We start from the raw sequence: 24,372 nt of genomic DNA on the forward strand, positions 1-24,372 counted from the left end.
AGGTACAGTCCTCATACCTGGTGATGCAAGATTGTGTCTACATTAGCATTTCCAAATTTTCTATTTATATTTCTATTAATAGAAATATTTTATAATGCTATATATTTAATATATTATAATTTATATTTCTATTCTCATTTCTTTTATTTTGGTGCTTAGTTGCTCCTTATTACAGTTGAATAGGCTAGTCACATCCTCCACGCTGCGCTCCTAGGATGTGGTTTTGTATTACAGAATCGCAGACTCACAGACCAGCTGAGGTGGAAAGGCACCTCTGGGGATCAGCTTTTCTTCTAGAATAGAGATATTTTGCAAAATTTTCTCACACATTTCTAGCCCAGGTGGGTGTAAATTTTGCTTCTATAAAATGTTACAAGCAGTTTTATATTTACCTATCAAAAAGCAGACAGCAAAACAGACAGAAACGTCCCAAAACAACATGTGGCAACCCTTCCTCATCTAGGTGTGTCAGTAAATGCAGCTTTACAAAGCTCCCTGGTCCTAGAAAACAGTGCTATGCAGTAAAGTATTCTATTTTGCAGCAGATTTTAAGTATATTTGATATACCTTCCTTTACTGAGACTCTATGTATATCTTCCCCATCATTTGTTAAACAAAATCAATTGTCTGCCATTAAATAGGAATGTATTTTTAATGATTCATGTACACTGGTTTTCATGTAAGTCTTCAGAATTACTAAAAAGAACTAAAACAAGTTTTAGTTTTAATTAAGTCCAGTTTGGCATCTGATTAGATTAGATACTCTCTAAATTGGTCTTGCATTTCTTGTAAGTACTGATGAATGCTCTTCTGCACTACAGTTCAGATTTTTTTTTACTAGTATTAAAGTTAAACAATCTATCTAAAGATGTGCCCTTCCATAATATTGACTTCATGCAAGAAAAAGAAGCTATACATTTCAAATTTATTTTATTCCAACTACAAACTGTTCCAAAAAGACACTCAAGACAATGTTGTGCAGTTTCCTTCGCAATTGCCAATTCAGAAGTTAAAATATTTGTATTTACTTGATTAACTTGCTATTACGGCTTGTGAAATTGTTTAGCTTACTCTAAATCCATACTCTAAAAAACATCTGCACAATAAAATGTTATTACCTCTTTCTAGGTAAATATGTACATGCTTCATTGTATATATTTATATAAGCAATATTTACTTTGTTTGCTTTGTAGCTCAGAAGCCAATAAATCAATCAATAGTAAGAAACACTCTTGGATCCTGGGAAACAATTACCTCTCTTGTTGGAAAGAGCTGACCCTGGTACAATTTTCACTTGTTTTAGTTAGTAGTTTCCCAGGGAGACTGGGGACATGACTCGAGTTAGCTCACATCAGAAGGTGTACCCCGTTGACAGGGTGCATACAGCCACCAGATTTTCAAGGACAAGACCCTTTGCAGACACAGGGTATCTCAATGCCCGTTACTCTTGGCATAGGTGGAACCAAAATGACTAGGAAAAATTTTATTGTAATACATAGGTTATTTTCCTTGGAGTGCAAATTTTTGTTTCTGATATAGTAGTTTATTAATTTGGAGTAGTAGATTTGGAATAAATTTTACTTTGAGATAATATGAAGTCCTGCACACACTGTAAAGGGTCATCCTTTCTGGTCTATCTCCTGCCGTGTGTCTGTAAAGAGAAAATAAGTTGAGCTGAAGGCAAAAATACTCTGATGCAAGGTTTCTAGATAACAATTGATCACACAGTTAATATTTAAGAAAAAAATTGTTGGATAACTTCTTTTTCAATGAAGCACTGTTAATGTAGCCAGTATGGAGCTCTGAAAAGTTCTCTTTCTCTATCCACAACTGCACAGGGATACATTTGGCATTATTTAGGCTTTCATTTCAGAAAATAAATGTATGACTGGGTTTCTTAGCTGTGAAAAATACTGAACATAAAATATAAAACTTTGAAATGGCTCTGGTACACTCACATTATTTAATTGTCTGTCAAAGTGTCCTAGTTCTCTCTACAAAAGATAAAATACCAATTTAAAAATCTTTTTAATTAAATGTGTAGTATTCTACTGACAATAAGCAAAAATAAATCAGATTTGCCAAATATCCTTTTGCTACCCCTTTTATTAACATACTTGTTATGGTTAACCAGTAAAGCCTATTTAATCCAAAAGAAACACTAAGAAATTAAATAACTTTTTGGATCATATTTTCTGTTCTTTCTAGATACATTTGAAGTGCTGCAGAATGTATATGCCATAGAACAAATGTTTTGAGGGGATGCTTATATACTTCAAGAAAATCCTGATGAAGATAACTTTTAGTAGATCTAATTTGGACGCTATATAATTTATGATATACTTTTCTTCATAGAATCATAGGATCATAAAATGCTTTGGGTTGGAAGGGACCTTTAAAGGTCATCTAGTCCAGCCCCCCTGCAGAGAGCAGGTACATTTTCAACGAGACCAGGTTGCTCAGAGGCCCGTCCAGCCTGACCTTGAATGTTTCCAGGGATGGAACCTCCACTACCTCTCTGGGCAATCTGTTGCAGTGTTTCACCACCCTCATGGTAAAGAATTTATTCCTTATATGCAGTCTAAATATAACCTCCCTTAGTTTAAAACCATTAATCCTTTCCTTGTCACAACAGGCCTCCTTTAAGTACTGAAAGGCTGCTATAAGGTCTCCCTGCAGCCTTCTCTTCTCCAGGCTGAACAGCCTAAACTCTCTCAGCCTGTCCTTGTAGGAGAGGTGCTCCAGCCCTTGGGCCATTTTTGTCACCCTCCTCTGGACCCACTCCAACAGTTCCATGTCCTTGTGCTGAGGGCTCCAGAGTCAGACACAGGAATCCATGTGGGCTCTCACCAGAGCACAGTAGAGAGGCAGAATCCCCTCCCTCGACCTGCTGGCTCTTGATGCAGACCAGGAGACAGTTGGCCTTCTGGGCTGTGCACGCACATTGGTGGCTCATCTCCAGCTTTTCGTATATCAGTACCCCCAAGTCCTTCTCTGCAAGGCTGTTCTCAATGCCGTCATCCACCAGCCTGTAGTGGTACCAAGGCACAGGACCTCGCACTTGGCCTTGTTCAACCTCATGAGTTTCACACAGGCCCACTTCTCCAGCTTGTCCAGGTCCCTCTGGGTGGCATCCTGTCCTTCTGGTGTCTCAGCTGCACCACTCGGTGTCATCTGCAAACTTGCTGACGGTGCACTCGATCTCGCTGTCTACGTCATTGATGAAAATGTTAAAAAGCACCGGTCCCAGTACAGACCCCTGAGGGACACCACTTGTCACCTATCTCCATTTGGACATCTAGCTGTTGACCACTACCCTCTGGATGCCATGATCAAAACAATTCCTTATCCACCACAGTCCACCCATCGAATCCATATTTCTCCAATTTAGAGAGAAGGACGTTGTGAGGGACTGTGTTGAAGGCTTTACAGAAGTCCAGCTAGATCACAGCCATAGCTCTTCCCTCGTCCACGGATGTAGTCACTCCGTCATAGAAAGCTACTAGATTGGTCAGGCAGGACTTGCCCTTGATGAAGCCATGCTGGCTGTCTCGAATCACCTCCCTGTCCTCCATGGGCTTTAGCATAGCTTCTAGAAGCATCTGTTCCCTGATCTTCCCAGGCACAGAGGTGAGGCTGACAAGTCAGTAATTCCCAGGGTACGCCTTTCTACCCTTTTTAAAAATGGGCACAATGTTTCCCTTCTTCCAGTCACCAGGGACTTCACCTGACTGCCGTGACCTTTCCAATATCATGGAGAGTGGCTTGGCAACTACATCAGGCAAATTCCTCCGGACTCTGGGATGCATCTCATCAGGTCCCATAGGCTTATGTATGCTCAGGTTTTTCAGGTGGTCACAAACCTGATCTTCCCTTATAGTGGGAGGGCCTTTACTCTCCTGGTCCCCATCTTGCAGTCCATTGACTCAGGAGGAGAGAGGAGAGAGCCTGCCAGCGAAGACTGAGACAAAAATGTTGTCGAGTACCTCAGCCTTCTCCTCATCTATGGATACGAGGTTGCCATTCTTGTTCATTGGGGGGGGGTGTACACTTTCTTTAACCTTCCTTATCCGGTTGAAATACCTGTAGAAGCCCTTCTTGTTATTCTTAGCATCCCTCACCAAGTTCAGCTCCAGCTGTGCCTCAGCCTTCCTGACCTCATCCCTACACAACTGGGCAGCGCCTCTATACTCTTCCCAAGATACCTGTGCCTGCTTCCCCTGCCTATGCAGTTCCCTCTTGCTCTTTAGTTTGACCAGCAGGTCTTGATTCAGCCATGGTGGTCTCTTGCCTCCCTTGCCTGATTTCTTACACCTGGGGACTGAGAACTCTTGCACTCTATGGAACGCAGCCTTAGAGATCTGCCAGCTCTGTTCCACTTGCCTGTCCCTGATTACTGTTTCCCAGGGGGTCCTACTGACTAACTCCTTCAAGAGATGGAATTTTGGTTTCCCAAAATTTAGGGTCCTGACTACATTCCTCACCTTTCCCATATCCCTCAGGACTGTGAACTCCACCAATGTGTGAGCACTGCAGCCCAGGCTGTCTCCAATTTATACTTCACTGATGAGCTCACTTGCATTGGTGACCTACAGGTCCAATATTGCATCCCGTCAGGTAGGGGTGTTTATTAACTGGTTTAAGAAGTTATCCTCTATGCACTCTGGGAATCTCCTCGATTGCCTACAGCGTGCTGTGATACTTTTCCAGCGGATGTCGGGGTGGTTGAAGTCCCCTAACAGGGCAAGAGCCCGTGAGCACGAAGCCTCCTGGAGCTGGAGGAAGAAGGCTTTGTTAGTAGGCTCCCTTTGATCAGGTGGCCTGTAGTGGACACCAACCATAAGGTTCCTTTTGTTGCCTCGATCTCTAATTCTTTAAGTCTGTTGTACCTCACATATCTAATTCTTTTTGTAAAGTCACAGAAAAATTGGGTTGGAAACAATGATCAGAGGCCACCTAGTTCCTCTTCCTGCCCAAGGCGAGATTGCTATACCCCAACAGATATTTCACCTAACCTCTTCCTACAGATCTTCATGACAAATTTCACAGTTTCCCCTGACACTCTATTGCAGCTCTTCACAGTCCCTCTATTAGAAAGTTCCTCCCTGTATCTCACCTGGATAAGCCCATTTCTTCAGTCTTCACTTCATGTCCCACCCACTATGGATGTAAAGAACAGAATTAATCTTCAGTATTCAACTTCTAATGATGCACCAGCCTCTTCCCTTCTATTTTCATCTCTAGACCTGAACCAGGAATCCTGCAAAGCTACTGAGAGAGCTCTGCTGGGACATTCCTAGGAGAAGCACCTATCATCTTTCTGAAATACCTCAGTCATGATTTCCTCTTGGTAAATATATTCAACAATAATTTGAAACAAAATGGTTAGACACTTTAAAACATTTAAGAAAATGAAAGATGTCACTCTGAAGGAAACACCATTAAAGAGTAAGTAGAAAATGGAGTCCAGGGAGATATGAGAGGATGGAAGCATTGCAAGCAAATACATCTGGAACACAGTCAAATCACTGGCTTAAAATGCACTTAAATAACCAGGCATTTGAAAGCTTCCTTCAGATACATTACTTCAGTTTAAAAGTACTGTAGTTGCTGCTTAGTTTTGTCATCTTTGACCAATACCACTATTAAGTAAAGCCTATTTGAAGCTCACAAGCCTCTACATATATTCCTACATTTTTCTTTCTGACCGTGACAGGATTTGGGTTTTTGTTTTGTTTGGTTTGCTTTTACCAGGACGATGATCTGCAGTATTTTGAATTGTGTTACAAAGTAATTTTAAAAAGCCAATACTGGAAGCAAATTAGAGAATCTGTTTAAGGAGTAGGAGGAAGATGAAAAAGATTGATTTGCATGTTTACAAGGTACTGAAATAAATTACCAAGACTGAGGGCATGAGCTGGGATAAAGCTTGAAAGCACAAAGTGAACTGGATGTTTCTGAGACCAAAAATAGAGCACTTATGTCCTTTTTTTTCACAGAAACTTGTGAAAAAAGAGGAAATGAAAAAAAAAAAAGGATGGAAACACTTTAAAATAGAGCACTAGAAATGTGGTCAGAGATGCATTAGATACTGCTGAGACAGAAAGCGATGGAAACTTGTGTTAAGAAAAAGCAATGTATGAGAATTTCCCAGCACAAAGAGGAAAGAGAAAGAGCTTCTGGGACTGATAAATGCAATCAATAAATAGAATGGTGGCTGAGTCAGAAGTCTGGTTGTTCAAACGATATTTAATATGGCAAGGAAGGATGCTAGCCAGAATTTTGGTAATAAGTGCAAAATAAAATAAATTATTTTTGTCAGAGATAAACAGGACATTAGAAGAGCGTGAAAGCAGGCCTAGAATGACACACACTGGTGAAAATGGAAGAGACAGAATTGATGACACAATAATCAGTAAAAGACAGGAAACCTGAAAACACTGAACACTCATGTATTCAGTAAGACATCACAGTGATTCTTTACATAAATATTACTAATACTGAATAAAAAGAGATTGGTAGATTTTACAGAAATTTGACTAACCCTGCTACGTGACAGGCAATGATTTCTGAGTCTATATTTGTTATTTAACTAATTACTTCACCCATACCAAACTTCCAGTTGTTTCTATCCAACTTTTATATGTTTTCATGGATAGGAATCTACAAAGAATAAACCTACAACTAGAAAAACGGAAGTAACGTGCCAGAACCACTGAGCTTTGGGGAAAAAAATTTGGAGAACTTGCATGATACTCCCCATCTCCCTACAATATTAGGTTCAGTCAGAAACATCAATTGTAGCTTTTAATGGATAAAATCTACTCAAAGGTTCATTTCTTTCCATTTTAGACTATTTCAGCTTCATGATTTTTTTTCTCTTTGAGCAATTTGATCTCTTAAGTGCTCTAAAACATTATGCTAAAAAAAGCCTAATGGTATTCCTTATCTGGTATGTCTTGCTGACAGCATAATATTTTTTTTCTCAGTTTACAAGTGTGAATATATATTGTTCAATTTTTATTTTATTTTAGTTTGTCTGTATTCATTTCATCATCAATAGAAAGTCTATAGGTCAAATACAGATCTCTTACTCTCGTGGAATCCCACTGCCTCCTATATCAATCAGCTATCTTCAGTGGAGAAAAAGAAGGTAGAATATGTTCCTGCTATTGGAATAGAATCAACAAATCTCTTCATGATGATTAGCCCAAAAGACCCAACACATTTTCCCACAGATGAGTTGGTACTGGAGTTCAGAAAGTTAACAAAATGAAAGAAAAGACATTAATCCAAAACAGTATCACAGTTCTAAACACACAGACACACAGACAAATTAGAGCAAGTTTTCTGCCCAATTTTGAAAGAAATTCACAAAGAAGTACCCACTTCTCCTGATCACTGCCAGAATATTTCTCATAACCAAGAGCAGGAAAACCTTCACACTTCTTTAATCTCAGTTCTTCAGTTTAAGGTAGTCAGAAACAATGGAGAAGGATCTGTAAAATACCATTTAAGGGACTAAATCCAATGCTAAACTTTGTGGGTTTGTCCCCTAAATATATCTGCTTCTGTCATTAATGTACAAAACTCTTACAGCAGAATTCACATGTTGGAAGGATGTGGTGTGATATGGATAGTAGTAGTGATGCCATCCTTAAAAGTCAACTATCAGCTGTTCTTTAAAAGTGCCTGGTGCTGGGATAGTATGTTGAAGAGACGAGTCATATTCACAGACATTCTAAAGATTTTCTAGTTCAAGGCCACTTTCATTTAAAAAATGAAATAATCTGTCATTTATTTTAGCTTCCAAACTATCTCAGTTTTGATATTTACAACTTCTGAAACTTTAAAGCAAGTTTAGGCTATAATACGACAATTTCAATATAGATTTCAGTGATCAATAAGAAAATACCTTTGTCCCTTATATAAAGTATTGTTTCAAACACCTGACAGGGTGTATGATTCCATGTTACACATTTATCTATACTATTTCCCTGTAAGTCATTATTGTCAGACTTTTGAAATTATTTATTTCTTGTACAAGATACTATGAAAATTGCTGTTGTTCTTCAAGAATTTCCCTAGAATCATACTGGTAATACTATAACTTATGCAATAAAAACTTGAGATCTCTTGAGGCAGGCCAAAGCTCTTCCCTGTCCCCCATCATTGATACTTTCTTTAAAATAAGGAAATGGTTTTGTGACTACCCAGCAAACTGAGGACAATCAGTTTAAGTCTGCCTGTCTCTAACTTGCTTTCTTGTGTCTAAATACTTCAGCAAATATTCAAGATCACACAAACAAGGTTCAACAGAATAAACTAACAGGGTGTCAGTCTTGACAGCAATCATCCTGTTACTGTTTCACATTAGATTCTCAGAGTAATTTTTAGCACAGTCTTTTTTCCTTTGTACTTTAAATTAACACATCAGGTCAAGCCTGAAAAACACAATAGAAAAGTAGGTGCACTTCAAGAATGCAACACTAACATCAGCCAGTATAGCTCAGGAGTTTGACACCATAGCTACAAAATAAGCATTTCTGGAATAAGTACAATTGAACAGGTTTTCAACAGGGATAGAAAGCACCAGTCCATTTTCAAACACTGCAGAATGAGCAACAACAACGTTTTCAGGGGATGAAGGGTGGGTGGGTTGAACAGACAGCCCAATCCCAGATGAAGTTAGTTCAGTGGGAGTCTTTTAAGCACATACCTCAGACAAGCAGCAGAGAAGAAATCCATTTTAGAAAAGACGTTGAAAGAGCTTGATGTCCACCTGGCAAATTTCTTGTGCTGTTTGAAAAAGCAAGACGGTTCAGATTATGAACCGAGTTGTATCTACAGCATTACAACCAGTCCTGACCAGTACGTAAATGAAAGTAAGAGCTTCTAGCAGTGTACCTGATCAGAAAGACCAAGGGCAGGAGGAGACAGAGAGAGAAAAAAAAGAGAAGGGAACCCTTTCTTCCTTCGGTAAACCTGAAACGTCTGTGTACAGCATTTAGCCTTAAAGCAGAGCTTCTCTATGGGAAAGAAAACTGTACACTCCTGCAATGCTAGGATTTCGACTACAGCATTGCTGGCTTTAGCCCTTCATATGTTTTCCATGTGAAAGATCAACATGACCTCTGTTAACTTCTAAACAGCTCAGGGGAAAAATCTCGAATAACAATTTAACCCCCCCCCCACCTCAACAAACTGGCAAACACCCAAAAATATTAGCTTGGTGAAATCCATCTTATAACAAAATGCTGTGCTGCCAAAAATACCTGATTGCAGCTTTTAAATAATTTTCAAAACCACCAGAATTGGGTTTTCATATGCTTAACAATAACTACAAAGGAGGCATTCAGAAATTATGCAAAAAAAAGAAAAGGGGGAGAAAGAAACCCCATGCAGTCAGCTAACACAAATGAACTAAGGTCTAGGATTTGACATCCTGCTGACTTACCTGATAAAACATGAATTTCAAATGTATTATGAGGAAAAAACCCACAAGAAAATCCCAAGAGACAGTGATGATGAAATGTTTGAGATGCTCTCTAACAAACTTGTTCACATTCCCAGTACCAAACGATTACCAAGTATTTATAAATTGCTGCATTCTCATTCGGGGAAAGAAAAAACCAAACAAAAACCCCAAAAAACTCAACCTCTGCAGTATCCTCTCTGCTTCATTCCCGGCTTCCTGTTCTGAGGCTCTCTCTATGGTACCTAATACATATTAGCAAATAGCTGGAAAAAAAAAAAAAAAAAAAAAGGACAAAAGAGGGGGGATGGGAGGAAGATGAAGAGAGACAGAGAGGCGGTTGAAGAAAAAAAGGGGAGGAAAAAAAAATACCAAACCATCACCTTAAAGGACAGCCCCATCTACCGGCAACAGAAATGAACTGGCTGTGAAAGATCGATTTCGAAAGATTTTCTGACTTAAATGAGTGTGAAAATCTACAGCCCCATTTTCCTTCAGCAAGGAATAAAGGGCAGGGGTTGCGCTGAGAAGCAGATTTCTTTATCCAGCGTTAAATGAATAAATATTTTCATTACTTTTCATTTCTTTTCTGTTAATTATTTGTCTCTGAAACATGAGAAGGAAATCGTTTGGGTAAGGGTGACCCATTATGAAAGCACCAGAAACCTTCCAGGTCAGCCCCTGGCATGCCACAACTAAATGCTGCCTGTCCCCTCTCTTGTTTCACACCTCGCCTCTGAGTGGCGGGGGTAGATTCAACATCTCAGCCATGGGTTCGATCACAAATAAAAATAAGGTTCCTGTGCCAGAGCCATATGACGTGTCCATCTAGTACAGACTGCACCGCCAGTCCCGCGACCTGGTACACGGCTACCACGTCAGACCCTGACGTTCCCGTGTATTCGGATGACAGCTGCGCAGCCAAATCTGGAACCTAGACAAAAACCCCCTCCTTTTTAAAATGCAGGCTGCTAAGTAACAGTAACTGCTCATGCAACAAACTCCAGCTGCATTGGATCAGCCTCAGTTTGAGCTAAATCAGACAGTATTATACAGTCCTCCTTTTGCTTTCTTGACAAAAAAAAGAAAAAATAAAACAGTGGAGCTGGGATGGCCATAAGCAAACACTTTTGAACACCCTAGTTTCAGCCGTGCTGGAGGGGGTGGGTGCAGGAAAGCCCCTTTCCTTTCCTTCTGGTAGGAAAGGAAGGGGGCAGTGACTAGGAAGGAGAGAGGTGCACAGAGGAAGGGCCAAAAATAATACTGCATTTATTTCACTGTGTAATATAGTTTTAGCATTAAAGCTAGAAGAAAATAAACCTAATTAATATCTGTTTGCAATAAGGCTGTCATCTATGATATTTAACACGTTAACCTGTGATTCAGTGACCCCAGGTAGCTATAATGAACTTGATCCCCTAGAGTCAATTCCAGTATTGTTCTAATATGTTCTTTTAAAATATTTTTACACCATGAGGGTTGTTTTTGCTTAAATTTTGCTTGAATCCAAGCTATGTGAAGCTGAATTTCTCCACTTCCCGGTGGCAGCCTCATATGCTTTGTCCTTCACGACACTTGAAATCTCTCAGTATAATGCCTAAATTTCAAGCATTTATCAATACAGAATGTTATGAACAATTGTCTTAATAACAAAATGTAATCTCATAGATTTTAAAATATTTTCTCTGCAAATATTACAGTGATTAAAAGAACACAGCAAGCAACCTTATGACACTAAATATTTAGTCAAAACACACCATAACACATCCAAATACTAATAAGCAAATGCAGACATACAAAGGGCAAGACCACGCTGGATACAGCTATAAAACCTGTCTCCTTTGAATGTGCCTAAGCACTGATTTAGAAAGACTTCCTGTGCTTTCATGATTCACTGTTGCCATGATCACGAGTTTTGAATCTAGCTTTCCTGCTGGCACTACTGGTAAGGCTGCTAAATAGCTCAGGCAGATCCCCCACTACTGAAATGCGATTCAAATCTATGACCTTGAGGTAGAAAGATCTATAAACCATTATTTTCTTATTACCAGTTGGTAACACGCTCTTCAACATTTGAGTCTTCTTTAGGAATAATTGTAAAAGCTGAGTTATCTTTTCTTCGTACATTTGCAAAGTTCTTCAGGGTCATGAAGAGCATTTGCAGGTGATAAATTACTTTGTAGTGCTAGTAACACCTCTGATTCATAATCACCCTTAAATTCTAAATACTAAACAGATGTTCAGATACTATTGCTGATGCCAACTGATCATTCCCAGAAATTTTTCTGTTCATGGAGGATGCTTCTGGAAATGATGAATTACTGGTATTTATAAATACAGATTTATCACTAGGTTAAAAGGCAGAATATTTACTCCTCAGCTTGAAGTTTTAATGCGAGTTCCTCCAGTCTTTGCTACAATCCAGGCGTGTTTGACATTTTACGGACCTAGCTCCTTTAAAATACTGTATTTTGAAATGAAGTAAACACCACAAAAGAAAACAATAAACTAGGAATCTGGATAGCTTAAAGAATAAACACTGGGTAGTAAAAGTCTTGAGATGCCTCAGGTGCCTATGGTTTTAGTCCTGAACATAACACTGAACACATTGTATTTCCCCTCAGCTGAAACATTATTTTAATGTATTATGAAAGCATACAGTTTTCAATAGTCCTAAATCGTCCTTCTTTAAGCATCAGTAGAGGTGCAGCATAGCATGCTTAATACAACTACTGACTTTAAGAAATCTCGAAGTATCATGAACAGAATACTGACACCTTTTTTTAAGCAGTATTTCTCATGGCTCAGATTTCACTGGTCACACTGGTATAACTAGGTGCTCAAGTTCAGCTCCACCATCGCACAGTGTCAGGAAAATTCATAGGGTTTGTGGTTATCTTAACAAGATCCTTTGGTGGCTCCTTGAACCAGACTGTTATCTGATATGGGGTCTCAGAGAGAAGACTTCATAAACACAATAGAAACTTCTTTCCAACTGCTAAAGAGCTAAATTCTTTGATTTCTTGTATTTATATTTTTTTCAATTTATGCATGGCACCACAATTGCAGAAAACAAAAAAGGTATAGATGTCTCGATTACAGCTTCTCCAACTCCAAGATAAATGGAAAGTTAGTAAATAAAACATGGTCTCCCTTCCTTGTCCTCCCAAAAATACAGCTTGACTTTTTTACTGTCTCTAAACAAATAGGACACTGCTAACAGCTAGTAAAATAATTTTCGAAGCCAATAAGGTCTAGGATACTCGTTGCATTTGCTTTGGAAATTTTTGACCATTTCTTCCTGCAGGTATAGTGATAATTCCTCCCATCCTGAGTGCCTCAGGAGCAACCATCTTAATGGACGTGGGCTGAAGCAACCATCCAACAGGCCCAAAGGAGAGCACCTCCACACCCTGCACAGCAGGGACACAGGTGCCAGGCAAACTTGCATTGCAGACTTGAGCTTGCGGATTTCATGTTCCGCAGACTTGGTAACTTTGCATTAGTGGAGATTTGTGGTTCACTTGACCTCACACAAATTTTGACCAGTCCTATTCTTGGCTCTGCCTCTGGAATTACTGTGCAAATGTTTAAGAGCACTGGTGAAGAACAGCCCGGTAAGTCTTCGGCTCGAGTGCTACAAACTTCCCACCCTTAGTGATCACCAGGCACTGGGAGATTCTGGTTTTCTTCAGCATATAAAAGGATTCACCTGGAAGTTCTTCCCTGGTGATCATCTGCAGCACAGTTCTTCTGAAATGGACCTATAATGAACTTCAGCTGAACAAAAAGAGAATGTAGCTCTTTTTGTCACTATCCTGTTTTAGCATTTGTGCTGCAAACATTATAGTTCTGTACAATCTAGAGAAACCTTTAAAATTAACTTTTATAACCTTGGATGTTCTGCCATGGCAGTAAGCAATGAAAGCAACAATACAGAAGGGTGGGTTCTATATACACAATGAATAAAGTACGAAGAGTAATATTTTATTTGTTTTTAATGACAGTGTCTGAGGTACATTTTATTTATCAAAGCATTAAGAAATGTCCCTTGATTCTTTAGAGTGTCTCCTTCTGGTGCTCTAAGAATGAACGAGCCATCCAAGATCTTCCACAGACCAGGATGTGACCATGATAATCCAGGTGTGGTTTTTTTTCCTCTTTCTAAACTTGTGAACCAATTGTACTGCAGTCACAGAGGACCTACACAACAGTTAAGCACAGAAAAACATCACCATGGAGAACCAGGACCTGGAAAAATGACGTGGACTGTAGCAACACAGAACAGATTGCATCCAAGAAGTTTCAATGAAAAGTGAAGAAAACCTCTGAATAAAAAGCATAACTACTTTTTGCACAACGAACAGAGAGCATCTACCAGCTTCTAAACAGGTATCTTCTGGATAGATACAGTCCATTTCTACAGCAACAGATTTTTGTAGCATTTGGAATCTTTTTGTGTACTAGACGCAAATAAAAGTTCTGGACAGTGAAAGATCTGCATTTGTGAGAGCCCAAACTTACCTGGAGAGCTTCTGAATTATACTGTTACAGTCTTACATTTAGATGTTACATGACATAGAGTAAAACAGACATGTTTATACTCTTTCAATTCAGCACTGACTTAGCATATGATTGTCGTCACAATGTGTATCTCAACTACTCAATTAAAATAGGCAGAAAAAAATCTGAGCTATAAATATCTTTATAGAAACTAATAGTCTAATGTATACGTCTATACTTATGTTACAGATTATAAAAACTGGTCTCACCATTGTTTATGCTAAACATATTATTCTAAAATAATTTAATTCACACACTTTCGCATTGTTTCCATGCTCCTCTGTTTCAGTGACTTTTTCACGGCTATGAAGAGAGCACAGAAACTCCCTTGCAGGACAGAAAACTCTAATACTGTGAGGAAAAGTGAAGAGAAAAGTTTGTCAGAAACTCAAGCTGCATATTGTGATGTGAAGGAATGTACAAAATATTGAAAGCAAGCTACTCATGTAGCCATGGATTGAACAATTCCAGTAAACCACAGGAAAATGCCAGGAGGAGGCACTGACCACTAATGGTCCATATCCTGCATTGTAGTGGGTTCAAAACATACCTAACAGCTCGGATTTGATTTCTCAGACCAAAAGTGATATACCAAAATATAGGATATATAAATATAGATAGGAAACACCATTTGCTAACACTTTGTACCCTCCTGAAGCATGTACAGCTTGCTATTCTAAGAAGTACTGTGCATGCTGTCCTATGAACCATGATGCAAAAAATAAACACTTCCAGAAACCCACCACACATTTAAAGAAAATAAGTATTTTTTTTTTGTTGGTTTCTAATTGATTAGATAGATTATTAATACTCCTTAAGCCTCTAAGAAAATACCTCAAGCATCCACACTTGAAATGGGACAGAGCACAGTGTACTCGTATATAATAGCACAACTATTTTAGAACACTTCAGGCAGCAAGAAACAAAGAAACCACAGTACATCATTACAATAATGTGTTGTACGTAGCAGTATTGTTCTAAGTTCTTATACTATGCTATTATTTTAAGACTTTGTTTGCAAGACATACTTCTGTATTTAGTGGTATCTATAAAAAATTTTTAGTATAAAGTGGTATCTATAAAAAATTATATAAGGTAATATACTGCATTGCAACAGAGGTGTTTTCAAGATATCAAAATTAAGTCACATTTTCTTGAACCTAACTTCTTTCACAATGTAATTAATGAAGGCATGAGCCTGGTATTTATACTAAAGCACAGCATAGATTTACATGACTGTCAATTAAAAAAAAAGTAATTCAGCAACTAGTAAGGTAAGATCATGATGAAGAGACAAACGACTGCTTGGCAGTTCTTCTCCAGAGAAAGAGAGCTTTTAAAGATGATGAGAAAATGATAAAATAATTCACCTCAGTTACAAACAAGTGTTGAAATTAAATTCTATTAGTTATTTCTGTAACAGTGTGAAGAACCACTAGTTTCTAGTGGGGGAAAGACCCACATTTAAAGGACTTACACTCTTCCCATCAAAATTAGTTTTAAAGTGATATTAATACATAATCTCATATTAATATTCAATCTTATTTTGATTTAAGAAAGGGAGCTTGGTGTTTATTCTTTAACAGTTACCTATTAGACATAAAAATTCTTTAAATGCCATATTGTCAATAATTTTGCATTTTTATTTTCTGTTTTGACATTCATTAACATAATTCGATACAAACATTGCTGGTTTTAGGTCAATATATTAAATGAAATCTTGGTAGTAAGCTGTTAAATATAACTGGTTCATAGAATGCTGAAGAAAGTTTGTCTCAGGTATTTTTACTATAAATTCCCCTATATTTTGGAATTCATTAATGTATCTTAAATTTGTATTATTTAATTTTTACAAATTGCTAACTCCCATGAAGTAGACGCTACAGAGACAGCAAAGAAAAAGGGTGCTGTCCAAGGTACTGCACATAAACATAGGTTTTCATAATTAATCTCTCAAATGCATCAAAAATATTTTCAAATTTATTATATAGTAATTGTCTCTAGCAAGCAGGCTAGCCTTGTTGAAATTCCCTACATGATACTGCAGTATCAGTGTTACACTGTTACCTTCCAGGGCCTCTTCTGCTGCATTCCAGTACAATGAGGCATTCCAGCACCTAACAATACTCACTATGTATAATTCATTTAGGGACAAACCTCTTCTGTGTTTTGTTACAGACTGATTTTAAGCAGGGAATAAATACAAAATGCTCTTTGAATTCTACATGGTGCATGAAAAAAAAGCTACGCTCTAATATAAATCTACCTAATGTACTGTTCTGGCATTCTGCAGAGCAGGCATTAAATGTAATTTTATCTGCAGTATTCACCTTACATATTTCAGAAGCATATAGATTCACGCATTCATGCAGTAAATAGCAAAGAGCATCCTGGATTTAATTGCTACTTCAAAAAATAACCAGAGTGCAGGAAAACTAGATTCATTCTTTTTTTAATTTCGTTTGTTTAATAAAGGAAGCATATTTGCAATTTGCAAGGCTAAAACAATGCAACAGCCAGGAACTGCAGTAAACCTCTCAGAGCTAATAGCTATATCCAATAACACTTTCCCATACCACCTTCAGGCAAATGGATTTCATTCATTGCTTAATCAGTCAAATAAACACTAATCCCCATATGGTTAGAAAAAGAAGTTTGTTAAACAAAGCCAGTTTATGATTTATTTATTTGTAAAGTGTCTTAAAGCTGAGATGCCTAAAAGAACTACTACTCTGTTAATTCAATCATGCTGACAGAGCCAGTTTCACCTAGCAAATTCTCTCTGCAATTCGCAGCATGGCTGACAGTTATCTGCATAGAAAAACAGCACAGTAACCATTTAAATCATGCAAGAACATTTACCTGGGAAGACGTAGCAAAGATCAGGATCCAGCTTCCTGACCCCATGAAGCATGAAGCTGAGGGAGCAATCCCGTAGCTTGCTCAGGCCGGCAGTGTCTCTCCTACACTTGACCTAGACTGCCTTACATAATGAGGAATCAGTGCTGTATCCTGCGTGGAGGAGCAAGCTGAATGTCATCACCAGCAGAAGTAGGGAGAACTGGCAGCAGGCAGGCTGCTAGTTAGCATGGAGATCACGAAGTCTGCTTTCCCCGAGTGTTCTGGGAGAAAACAGAAGAACAGCTCAGAAATGCTGCTGTCATTCCTCCCCTGGAGCGAACGACCGGAAGGAGCAAGGGTGTTACAAACGTGAGGCAGACAGCCAGGGCTAAAGCTGCATCTGTACCTACCGTCAAGGTAACAGAGTTCCTGTCACACTGTGTCTAGAGGACTGCATAGCTACAGCTAATAGGAGAGCAACAGCAAGGCAAAGTAAGGAAGGAGAGACACAGACTGCTACTGCATACACTTGTCTATATATTACTGCTTGTGGTGAGTAGAAGAAAAGAAATGGTATAAGATAAGTACTGGGATGAATTTCCAAAGGGAAGTGCTATTCCCTTAACTAATCTTACTGCACGCAAGTTCGTTTCTGGAAAAATAACTGTTTGATACCTGTTTTACCTGGTGTTACAGAGGTTAAAGTGCTTGTATTACAGAGATTTTGATATTTTCAAGAAAATGATTGGTAAAATACATTCCTGGCTGTAAAGGTGTTTACAGTTTTTTTCTGGTATTTCTTTGCTATTTTATTGAGAGAAGCTTTGGGATATTTCTTAGTTTATTACTGTTTCGGTCAAATCAGCACTTCTTCTGTGGAGGGCACAAGAGGAGAAACAAATATGCAGGCTTTTCCAGCAGTGAAAACCTACACAACTTTGTTGTTTACAAAAAGCAGATTTATATTAATTAAAATCACTGCATATAACTTGTATTCCATATTTTATTTCATTTGCGTTCTTGCATAGTAAGTAAATAGTCTTATATACTGATAATGCACATACAAATTATTCTTGAATATTTTGAGTGATAGAGTGCCTCTTTACAAAAGAAGACAAAGGTTTCACTGACATGGGGCACCTTCAGTTTTCTAGTTATATGTGAGACAGCTTGATTAGGCACAATCAAGAGTAATGTCACAGATCAATAACACTTGATAATGAATATAGTAGCTGAAAGAGTAAGAAAGTATCATTTAATAATATTTAATGCTCCAATTTATTAAAGTACTGCTATATTTGATGGTCCTTCTTGTTTAAATTAAATGGGTTTGGGTGAGTGAATGAAATAACTGATGTAATTTTCAATATAACTTCCCAGCTTGCCAAGTTAAAATCCTGAGCTGCATTAGCTACAAGAGGAAAGAGGAACTCTGCAACAACATGTGGCAACATCAAAAGGCAGGCCACTAAACTTACTGAATGTCTTAGTATCAATGTGGGACATGGGCTGTGTTTTACAAAAGTCAGTTTAGGTACAGGGACTATTATGCTTCGTTATGCCCATAGCAGAGAAAACATGATTAGAGCTCTGATCTCAAATGGGAAAATCAAGGTGATAGTGAAAGGGAAGAAAATCATCCAGTTTTTGTTTACAAAGTATATTTAAATTATTATTTCTCTTTTATAAGTAAGCATGCAATGATTTTTCTAACAAATGATCAGGTTCAAAAAAAAATGCTTGAGTGTCACTTTTTTTAAAAATGTTTTCATAGTCCCTTGTTGAATGATTTTCTTTTTGCTTTTGTGAGAATGAGAAGAAAAAAGGAAGAAGAAAGAAAAGATCAGAAGAACTTGGTAGAAAAGGTAGATGACTAATAACTCAGGATGTACTAGCTGTAGGTCTAAAATATAATGTGGAAACCGAAAACATGCAAGGGAAATATCATTGAAGAATGATTTTTTTAAACAAGCATCGCTGTATTTGAAATTAGTAACTTTTTATCCAGTCAGTGCAACTTGTGTATACCACATCAGCAAACAATATTAAAAATATCTTGGTGCATCTATTCTTTCACGTATTGGTGTGGACTGTTAATGAGGAGTCTCTCCTAAAACTTTATATCATTTATACATACCAACATCTACTTTAGTGTTTCAAGTGTTAAATAGGAGTATTTGCTTACAAGAAAACTATTTATGTACTGGACTCTGGTTAATCAGGAGTTGAAAATATCATGACCTGTGAACTATGAAAGAATAGTTTGATTAAGGTGCAAAAGGTTGGCCATTCTGTAGATCAGAGCCCTCAGAACAGCAAAGCAGCCGACCTACTCATCTAAAGCCAGCTCAGATGCCTCCACAGCCACAGCACAGTTAATATATCACCAGGATAATCTGCCTACAGATAATCAAATGTTGCCTGCATCAGGTAGAAAAATAAAGTTTATAGGTAAACTATAGGTAAACCAACCCAATACACAGAAATTGAGTAAAAAATGCTACCTACGTGGACAGAATAGCAAACTTGACTGTCAGAATTTCAAAGGCAGTATGCAGGTTGCTTGACGTTACAGTTTGGGCAAACTTGTCTATGTTTGATACAACTAATTCCATTTTTGGGCAAAATGATGACCTAGATATTTCTTCAGAGATTTTCCAGCCTTCTTTCTATGGGATTTCCGATAAACTGTATGTCCAATTGCAGAATGACTGTCTCATTAAACTCTTTTGTCATGAGGATAAGTAAATACAAAGTGATCATTTGTAAACATTAAGTTATTGTCATTCAGAATATGCCTGCAAGGCATAGTTTTTATCTAGAGTGTAAAAACTGTTTACTGCTCTCAGGATTTACCCAACTTTTTCTTCTATTGAGCCACAAAACTTGTTGGTTTACAACAGTTCTTACAGGCATTTTTGCTCTAGATGAACTTGGTTCGATCTGCTGGCAAGTCAAGATTATCTTAGCACAAATTGATACAGAAACTTCTGACACATAGGACTCTTGGTGAAAGGCTATTAATGAGCTAGCTGCACTGATAATGTGAGTAGTAGAGTTTAATGCTTGACAGTGGTAAGAAAATAAGTCAAGTTTACATCTCTCTTAACCACCGAGTTAATTATTCTGATAGATGTCCCAGCAGTTAGAAAGACCTCTGTAAAAATTAAATAAATGCACTTCATAAAAAATCTTTTTAAAAATGTATTTTTTTGCAAATGACTAGAACAAAGCTGCTGAATGGTAAAGAAGAATGGGCTAGATTACTGCTCACATAAGGATGGAGATGAAAATATGAATGTTTGAGCATTTAATGTGAGAAATACAAAACAATCTAGACTCTTTTGTTGTAGCTATCTTACGAAGATAGTGCTAGTGATGTTTTATGGAGACTGTAAAAGCCTGTGAAACAATTTCTGGAATTTTTCTTTTATGGAAAATTTGGCAGTAGAAGTCAACAACGCTTATCACTAAATTATCGTCACTGGCTGAGTTCATGTCCACAAGGTTCTTTCTGTTCCATACTGAAATTAAGGAAGCAGTATCTGATAGACATTACTCCTGCCAGCAAACTTGAGTAAATAGGAGGATTTTTTTAGACACCTTGTTCTTAAGATGCCTTGCACATAAATAAATCATTACTTGAGGTTTGCTCATACAAAGATAGACTCCATTTGGGATTTGATGAAACATTAAAATGATCCAGTATCACTGGCTAGAGAGGCGTCTACAGTATCTTGAGGTGCAGGTTTTTGTTTTTTTCCATCCTTCTCTGACCTTGCTTTCTTTTCTCAAAATAATTTCTCCCTTGTGTTTCTGAACAACTTTCAAAAGTGATTCATGCTAAAGTGTGTAAACAGTAGCTCAAAGTCTTCAAAAAATAAAACCTAATACCAAATGGAACCCTCTATTTAGACCTGATATCACATGCTTCTATAAATGGGGGACAGGGAGGGTGTTTCCACATGAGTCCTTTACCCAAGTCTCTCTGAAGACTTTGGCCATTTCTATGTATGTGCTACTCTGTTAAGAAAAACAACAATAGCATACCTCATACTTCCTTTTTGAAACAGTTAGCAAAAGTTTTTGATTTGTTTCTTCGAGCATTATCTAACAGCTGAAGACCTAAATTTACTCTACATGTATTTTTTATTATTTGACCCACTCATATCACAATGAGGATCATTGCAGGGCTAGTCAAAGAGGAAGATTTTTCTTGTTTAGTTGACTAGACTTTCTGGCGTGTGTTACTGATGCTAATATTCAAATAGGGAGAAATACAACTCTAAATACCCTTTTAATCTTAGATGTTACCTTACCAATCTTGCAGCTGCATTAAAAAGCATTTTAAAAATTAGTAGTATTTCCAAACACATTAAATTATATGCTTTAGATGCAAGATGTGTCAATGTTTTCGTCTCCTTTTAGTATTCTACAATATTTACAAGAAGATCCTTGATTTTCCTCCAAATACTCCAGTACTCCAGCAACGACAGGTGAACACTGAATTCTCAGATATGTATCACTAATTTTGTAATTTTGTACACACACGCAGTTTCTGGTATTTAATGTTATACATTATCCTAGAACATAACTGAAAAATTATAACTCAAATAAGTGTAAAAACTTTCTACAATTAAACTATGAACATCAAGTAGGTCACAGAATCACAGAATCACAGAATAGTAGGGGTTGGAAGGGACCTCTGTGGGTCATCTAGTCCTACCCTCCTGCCGAAGCAGGGTCACCTACAGCAGGCTGCACAGGACCTTGTCCAGGCGGGTCTTGAATATCTCCAGAGAAGGAGACTCCACAACCTCCCCGGGCAGCCCGCTCCAGTGCTCCGTCACCCCCAGAGAGAAGAAGCTCCCCCTCATGTTCAGACGGAACTTCCTGTGCCCCAGTCCGTGCCCATTACCCCCTGTCCTGTCACTGGGCACCACTGAAAAGAGCCCGGCCCCATCCTCCTGACACCCACCCTTCAGATATTTGTAGGCATTTATAAGGTCCCCTCGCAGCCTTCTCTTCTTCAGGCTGAACAAGCCCAGTTCCCTCAACCTCTCCTCGTAGTGGAGATGCTCCAGTCCCCTCACCATCCTTGTAGCCCTCCGCTGGACTCTCTCCAGTAGCTCTTCATCCTTCTTGAACTGGGGAGCCCAGAACTGGACACAGTACTCCAGATGAGGCCTCACCAGGGTAGTGTAGAGGGGAAGGAGAACTTCCCTTGTCCTGCTGGCCACACTCTTCTTGATGCACCCCAGGATCCCATTGGCCTTCTTGGCAGCCAGGGCACACTGCTGGCTCATAGTTAACCTGTCGTCCACCAGGACACCCAGGTCCCTCTCCGCAGAGCTGCTCTCCAGCAGGTCCACCCCAAGCCTGTACTGGTGCATGAGGTTGTTCCTCCCCAGGTGCAGGACCCTGCACTTGCCCTTGTTGAACCTCATCAGGTTCCTCTCTGCCCAGCTTTCCAGCCTATCCAGGTCACGCTGAATGGCAGCACAGCCTTCTGGTGTATCTACCACACCTCCCAGTTTGGTGTCGTCAGCAAACTTGCTGAGGGTACATTCTAACTCTTCATCCAGGTCGTTGATGAAGAAGTTAAACAAGACTGGGCCCAGTACTGACCCCTGAGGGACACCACTTGTCACCAGCCTCCAACTAGACTCAGCGCCGCTGATGACAACCCTCTGAGTTCTGCCATTCAGCCAGTTCTCTATCCACTTCACCGACCACTCATCCAGCCCACACTTCCTCAGCTTCCCCAGGAGGATATCATGGGAGACTGTGTCGAAAGCCTTGCTGAAGTCAAGGTAGATAACATCCACAGCTCTCCCTTCGTCTACCCAGCCAGTCATGTCATCGTAGAAAGCTATCAGATTGGTCAGGCATGATTTCCCCTTGGTGAATCCATGCTGACTACTCCTGATAACCTTCTTTTCTTCCACTTGCTTCATGATGGCCTCCAGGATAAGCTGCTCCATCACCTTTCCCGGGATGGAGGTGAGGCTGACCGGTCAAGGTCACAGTAATCTTCATATTCATGGACTGTTCTTTGACTTCTCTTTAACATTTTTTCCTCTGCAATAAAACTAGCTACTATAGCCTTCTTAATTCCTTTCCCAGATTTTTTGTAAGATTCACAGGGCTGACTGTTATACCTCTGAGAGTGCTATAAACTGATTTCCCAAGCCACTACTTTCGTACTTACAAAAAACCCCTTCTGCTGTTTTGCATATTAATGCTAAAAGAGAATGGCAAAAATAGGAGGAAAGAAATTAAAATTAAAAACCAGTTAACTAAGGAATTGATAAATATGCCTATTTATTTTGACTAAATGAATGATCTTTATCAATTGAAAATAATCAGTACTGGCAAGCTTTTTTGCTGAATCTTCTTCTTTCAATGATTTTTTTTTTTTTTATTATGTCCTGAAACTGGTTCTTAAGAGCTGTAGAGCAAGAAACAATACACACTTAGTTTTGGAGACCAAGTTGTTTAAGTTGTAAGTAATCCATGAAAGTTTTTCTAGAAATTGTAGTAGTAGTACCTTGAACTTCAAGCCATGAGTTATTGATGCCTAAGAACAATGTCAGGCAAAACGATATATGGTTCAGCATAATAAATATACCATTAGCACTAAAATCAATAAAGCACTTTTGTTTTTTTTCCCCAAACCCCTCCTAAATAGCCCACAGTGTCCATCATTTTTAATTTTGATTCAACACGGACATAGAACTGCCTAACATAAAAATCTTGAAAGACCTACTGCAATGAACAAGTTCACAAGACTGGTCATCCCCTCTACCAACACATTAAGATACAATCAGTACTGACTTTTAGCTAAAAGGAATAAATTCATCACCTCAACTTCATTCTGAATTGAAGTAGTTTATTTTTTGTTTTTCTTCATTTGACATGAGAATGGGATCCGGACCTGTCAAATAAACTACATTTAGCCCTCATTAGGTTTTAATATCTTTTCAATTCTTTGAAATGTCTATACATCTAGAAAAAAAAAAAAGGATTCACATTTGGTTCTTTATAGAAAAGTGATACTTCTTGTGTTTTGTTTTGACAGAAATTTTAGCAGTAATGCTTAATAACTACAGGGTACCAAAGGTGTGGGTGACCCATTAAATGCTGTCAAAAGATCTATTTGGTTTCCATCAAAGAAAGTGTTCCAGCTCCTGGATTCTGTTCCTCTTATTTCCATCACTTGGATGCTTCCAGGAAATAACATTCTTGTTGGTCTCTTGCTTTTCTTCACAAGAGATTCCTAGTCACTTGGGCATAGCTTTCAATATAAGAGCTCACAATTGCCTAAACCAGAAGCCTGTGTCTCTGGCAGCTTTTCAGGTCTCTGACATCTGTAGCTGTTTTCCACAGAGGACGTACTGAGCAGTAATCAAAGTTTTTCAAGCTATGTATTCCATATCCATACTTTGGACTTGCACACTACAAGCACTCAAAGGTAAAAGACTGCACAGCCA

General features: G+C 38.5%; 1 protein-coding gene and 1 long non-coding RNA gene across 7 annotated transcripts in view; one reads left to right on the forward strand and one right to left on the reverse strand.

Annotated features, from left to right (window-relative positions):
• The window catches only part of LOC104328996 (sodium channel protein type 1 subunit alpha), a 110,932-nt gene extending 93,682 nt beyond the window's left edge, over positions 1-17,250 (reverse strand). For 2 of the 6 annotated variants that reach the window (XM_075431095.1, XM_075431092.1), the window contains exons 1-2: positions 16,901-17,249; positions 8,720-8,799 (exon numbers count right to left, since the gene is read on the reverse strand). The gene's annotated coding sequence lies outside the window, so the exon portion shown is untranslated. Of the gene's footprint in view, positions 1-8,719; positions 8,800-9,457; positions 9,683-16,900 lie in introns of those variants that run through there. The other 4 variants (XM_075431091.1, XM_075431096.1, XM_075431094.1 and 1 more) reach the window with 4 other exon arrangements.
• The window catches only part of LOC142362459 (uncharacterized), a 69,637-nt gene continuing 62,186 nt past the window's right edge, over positions 16,922-24,372 (forward strand). Inside the window, exon 1 of the long non-coding RNA XR_012765089.1 lies at positions 16,922-17,431. This is a non-coding gene — a long non-coding RNA (uncharacterized LOC142362459). The remainder of the gene's footprint in view (positions 17,432-24,372) is intronic.

The sequence above is a fragment of the Opisthocomus hoazin genome, chromosome 9 (assembly GCF_030867145.1).
Source record: "Opisthocomus hoazin isolate bOpiHoa1 chromosome 9, bOpiHoa1.hap1, whole genome shotgun sequence".
Lineage (NCBI taxonomy): Eukaryota > Metazoa > Chordata > Aves > Opisthocomiformes > Opisthocomidae > Opisthocomus > Opisthocomus hoazin.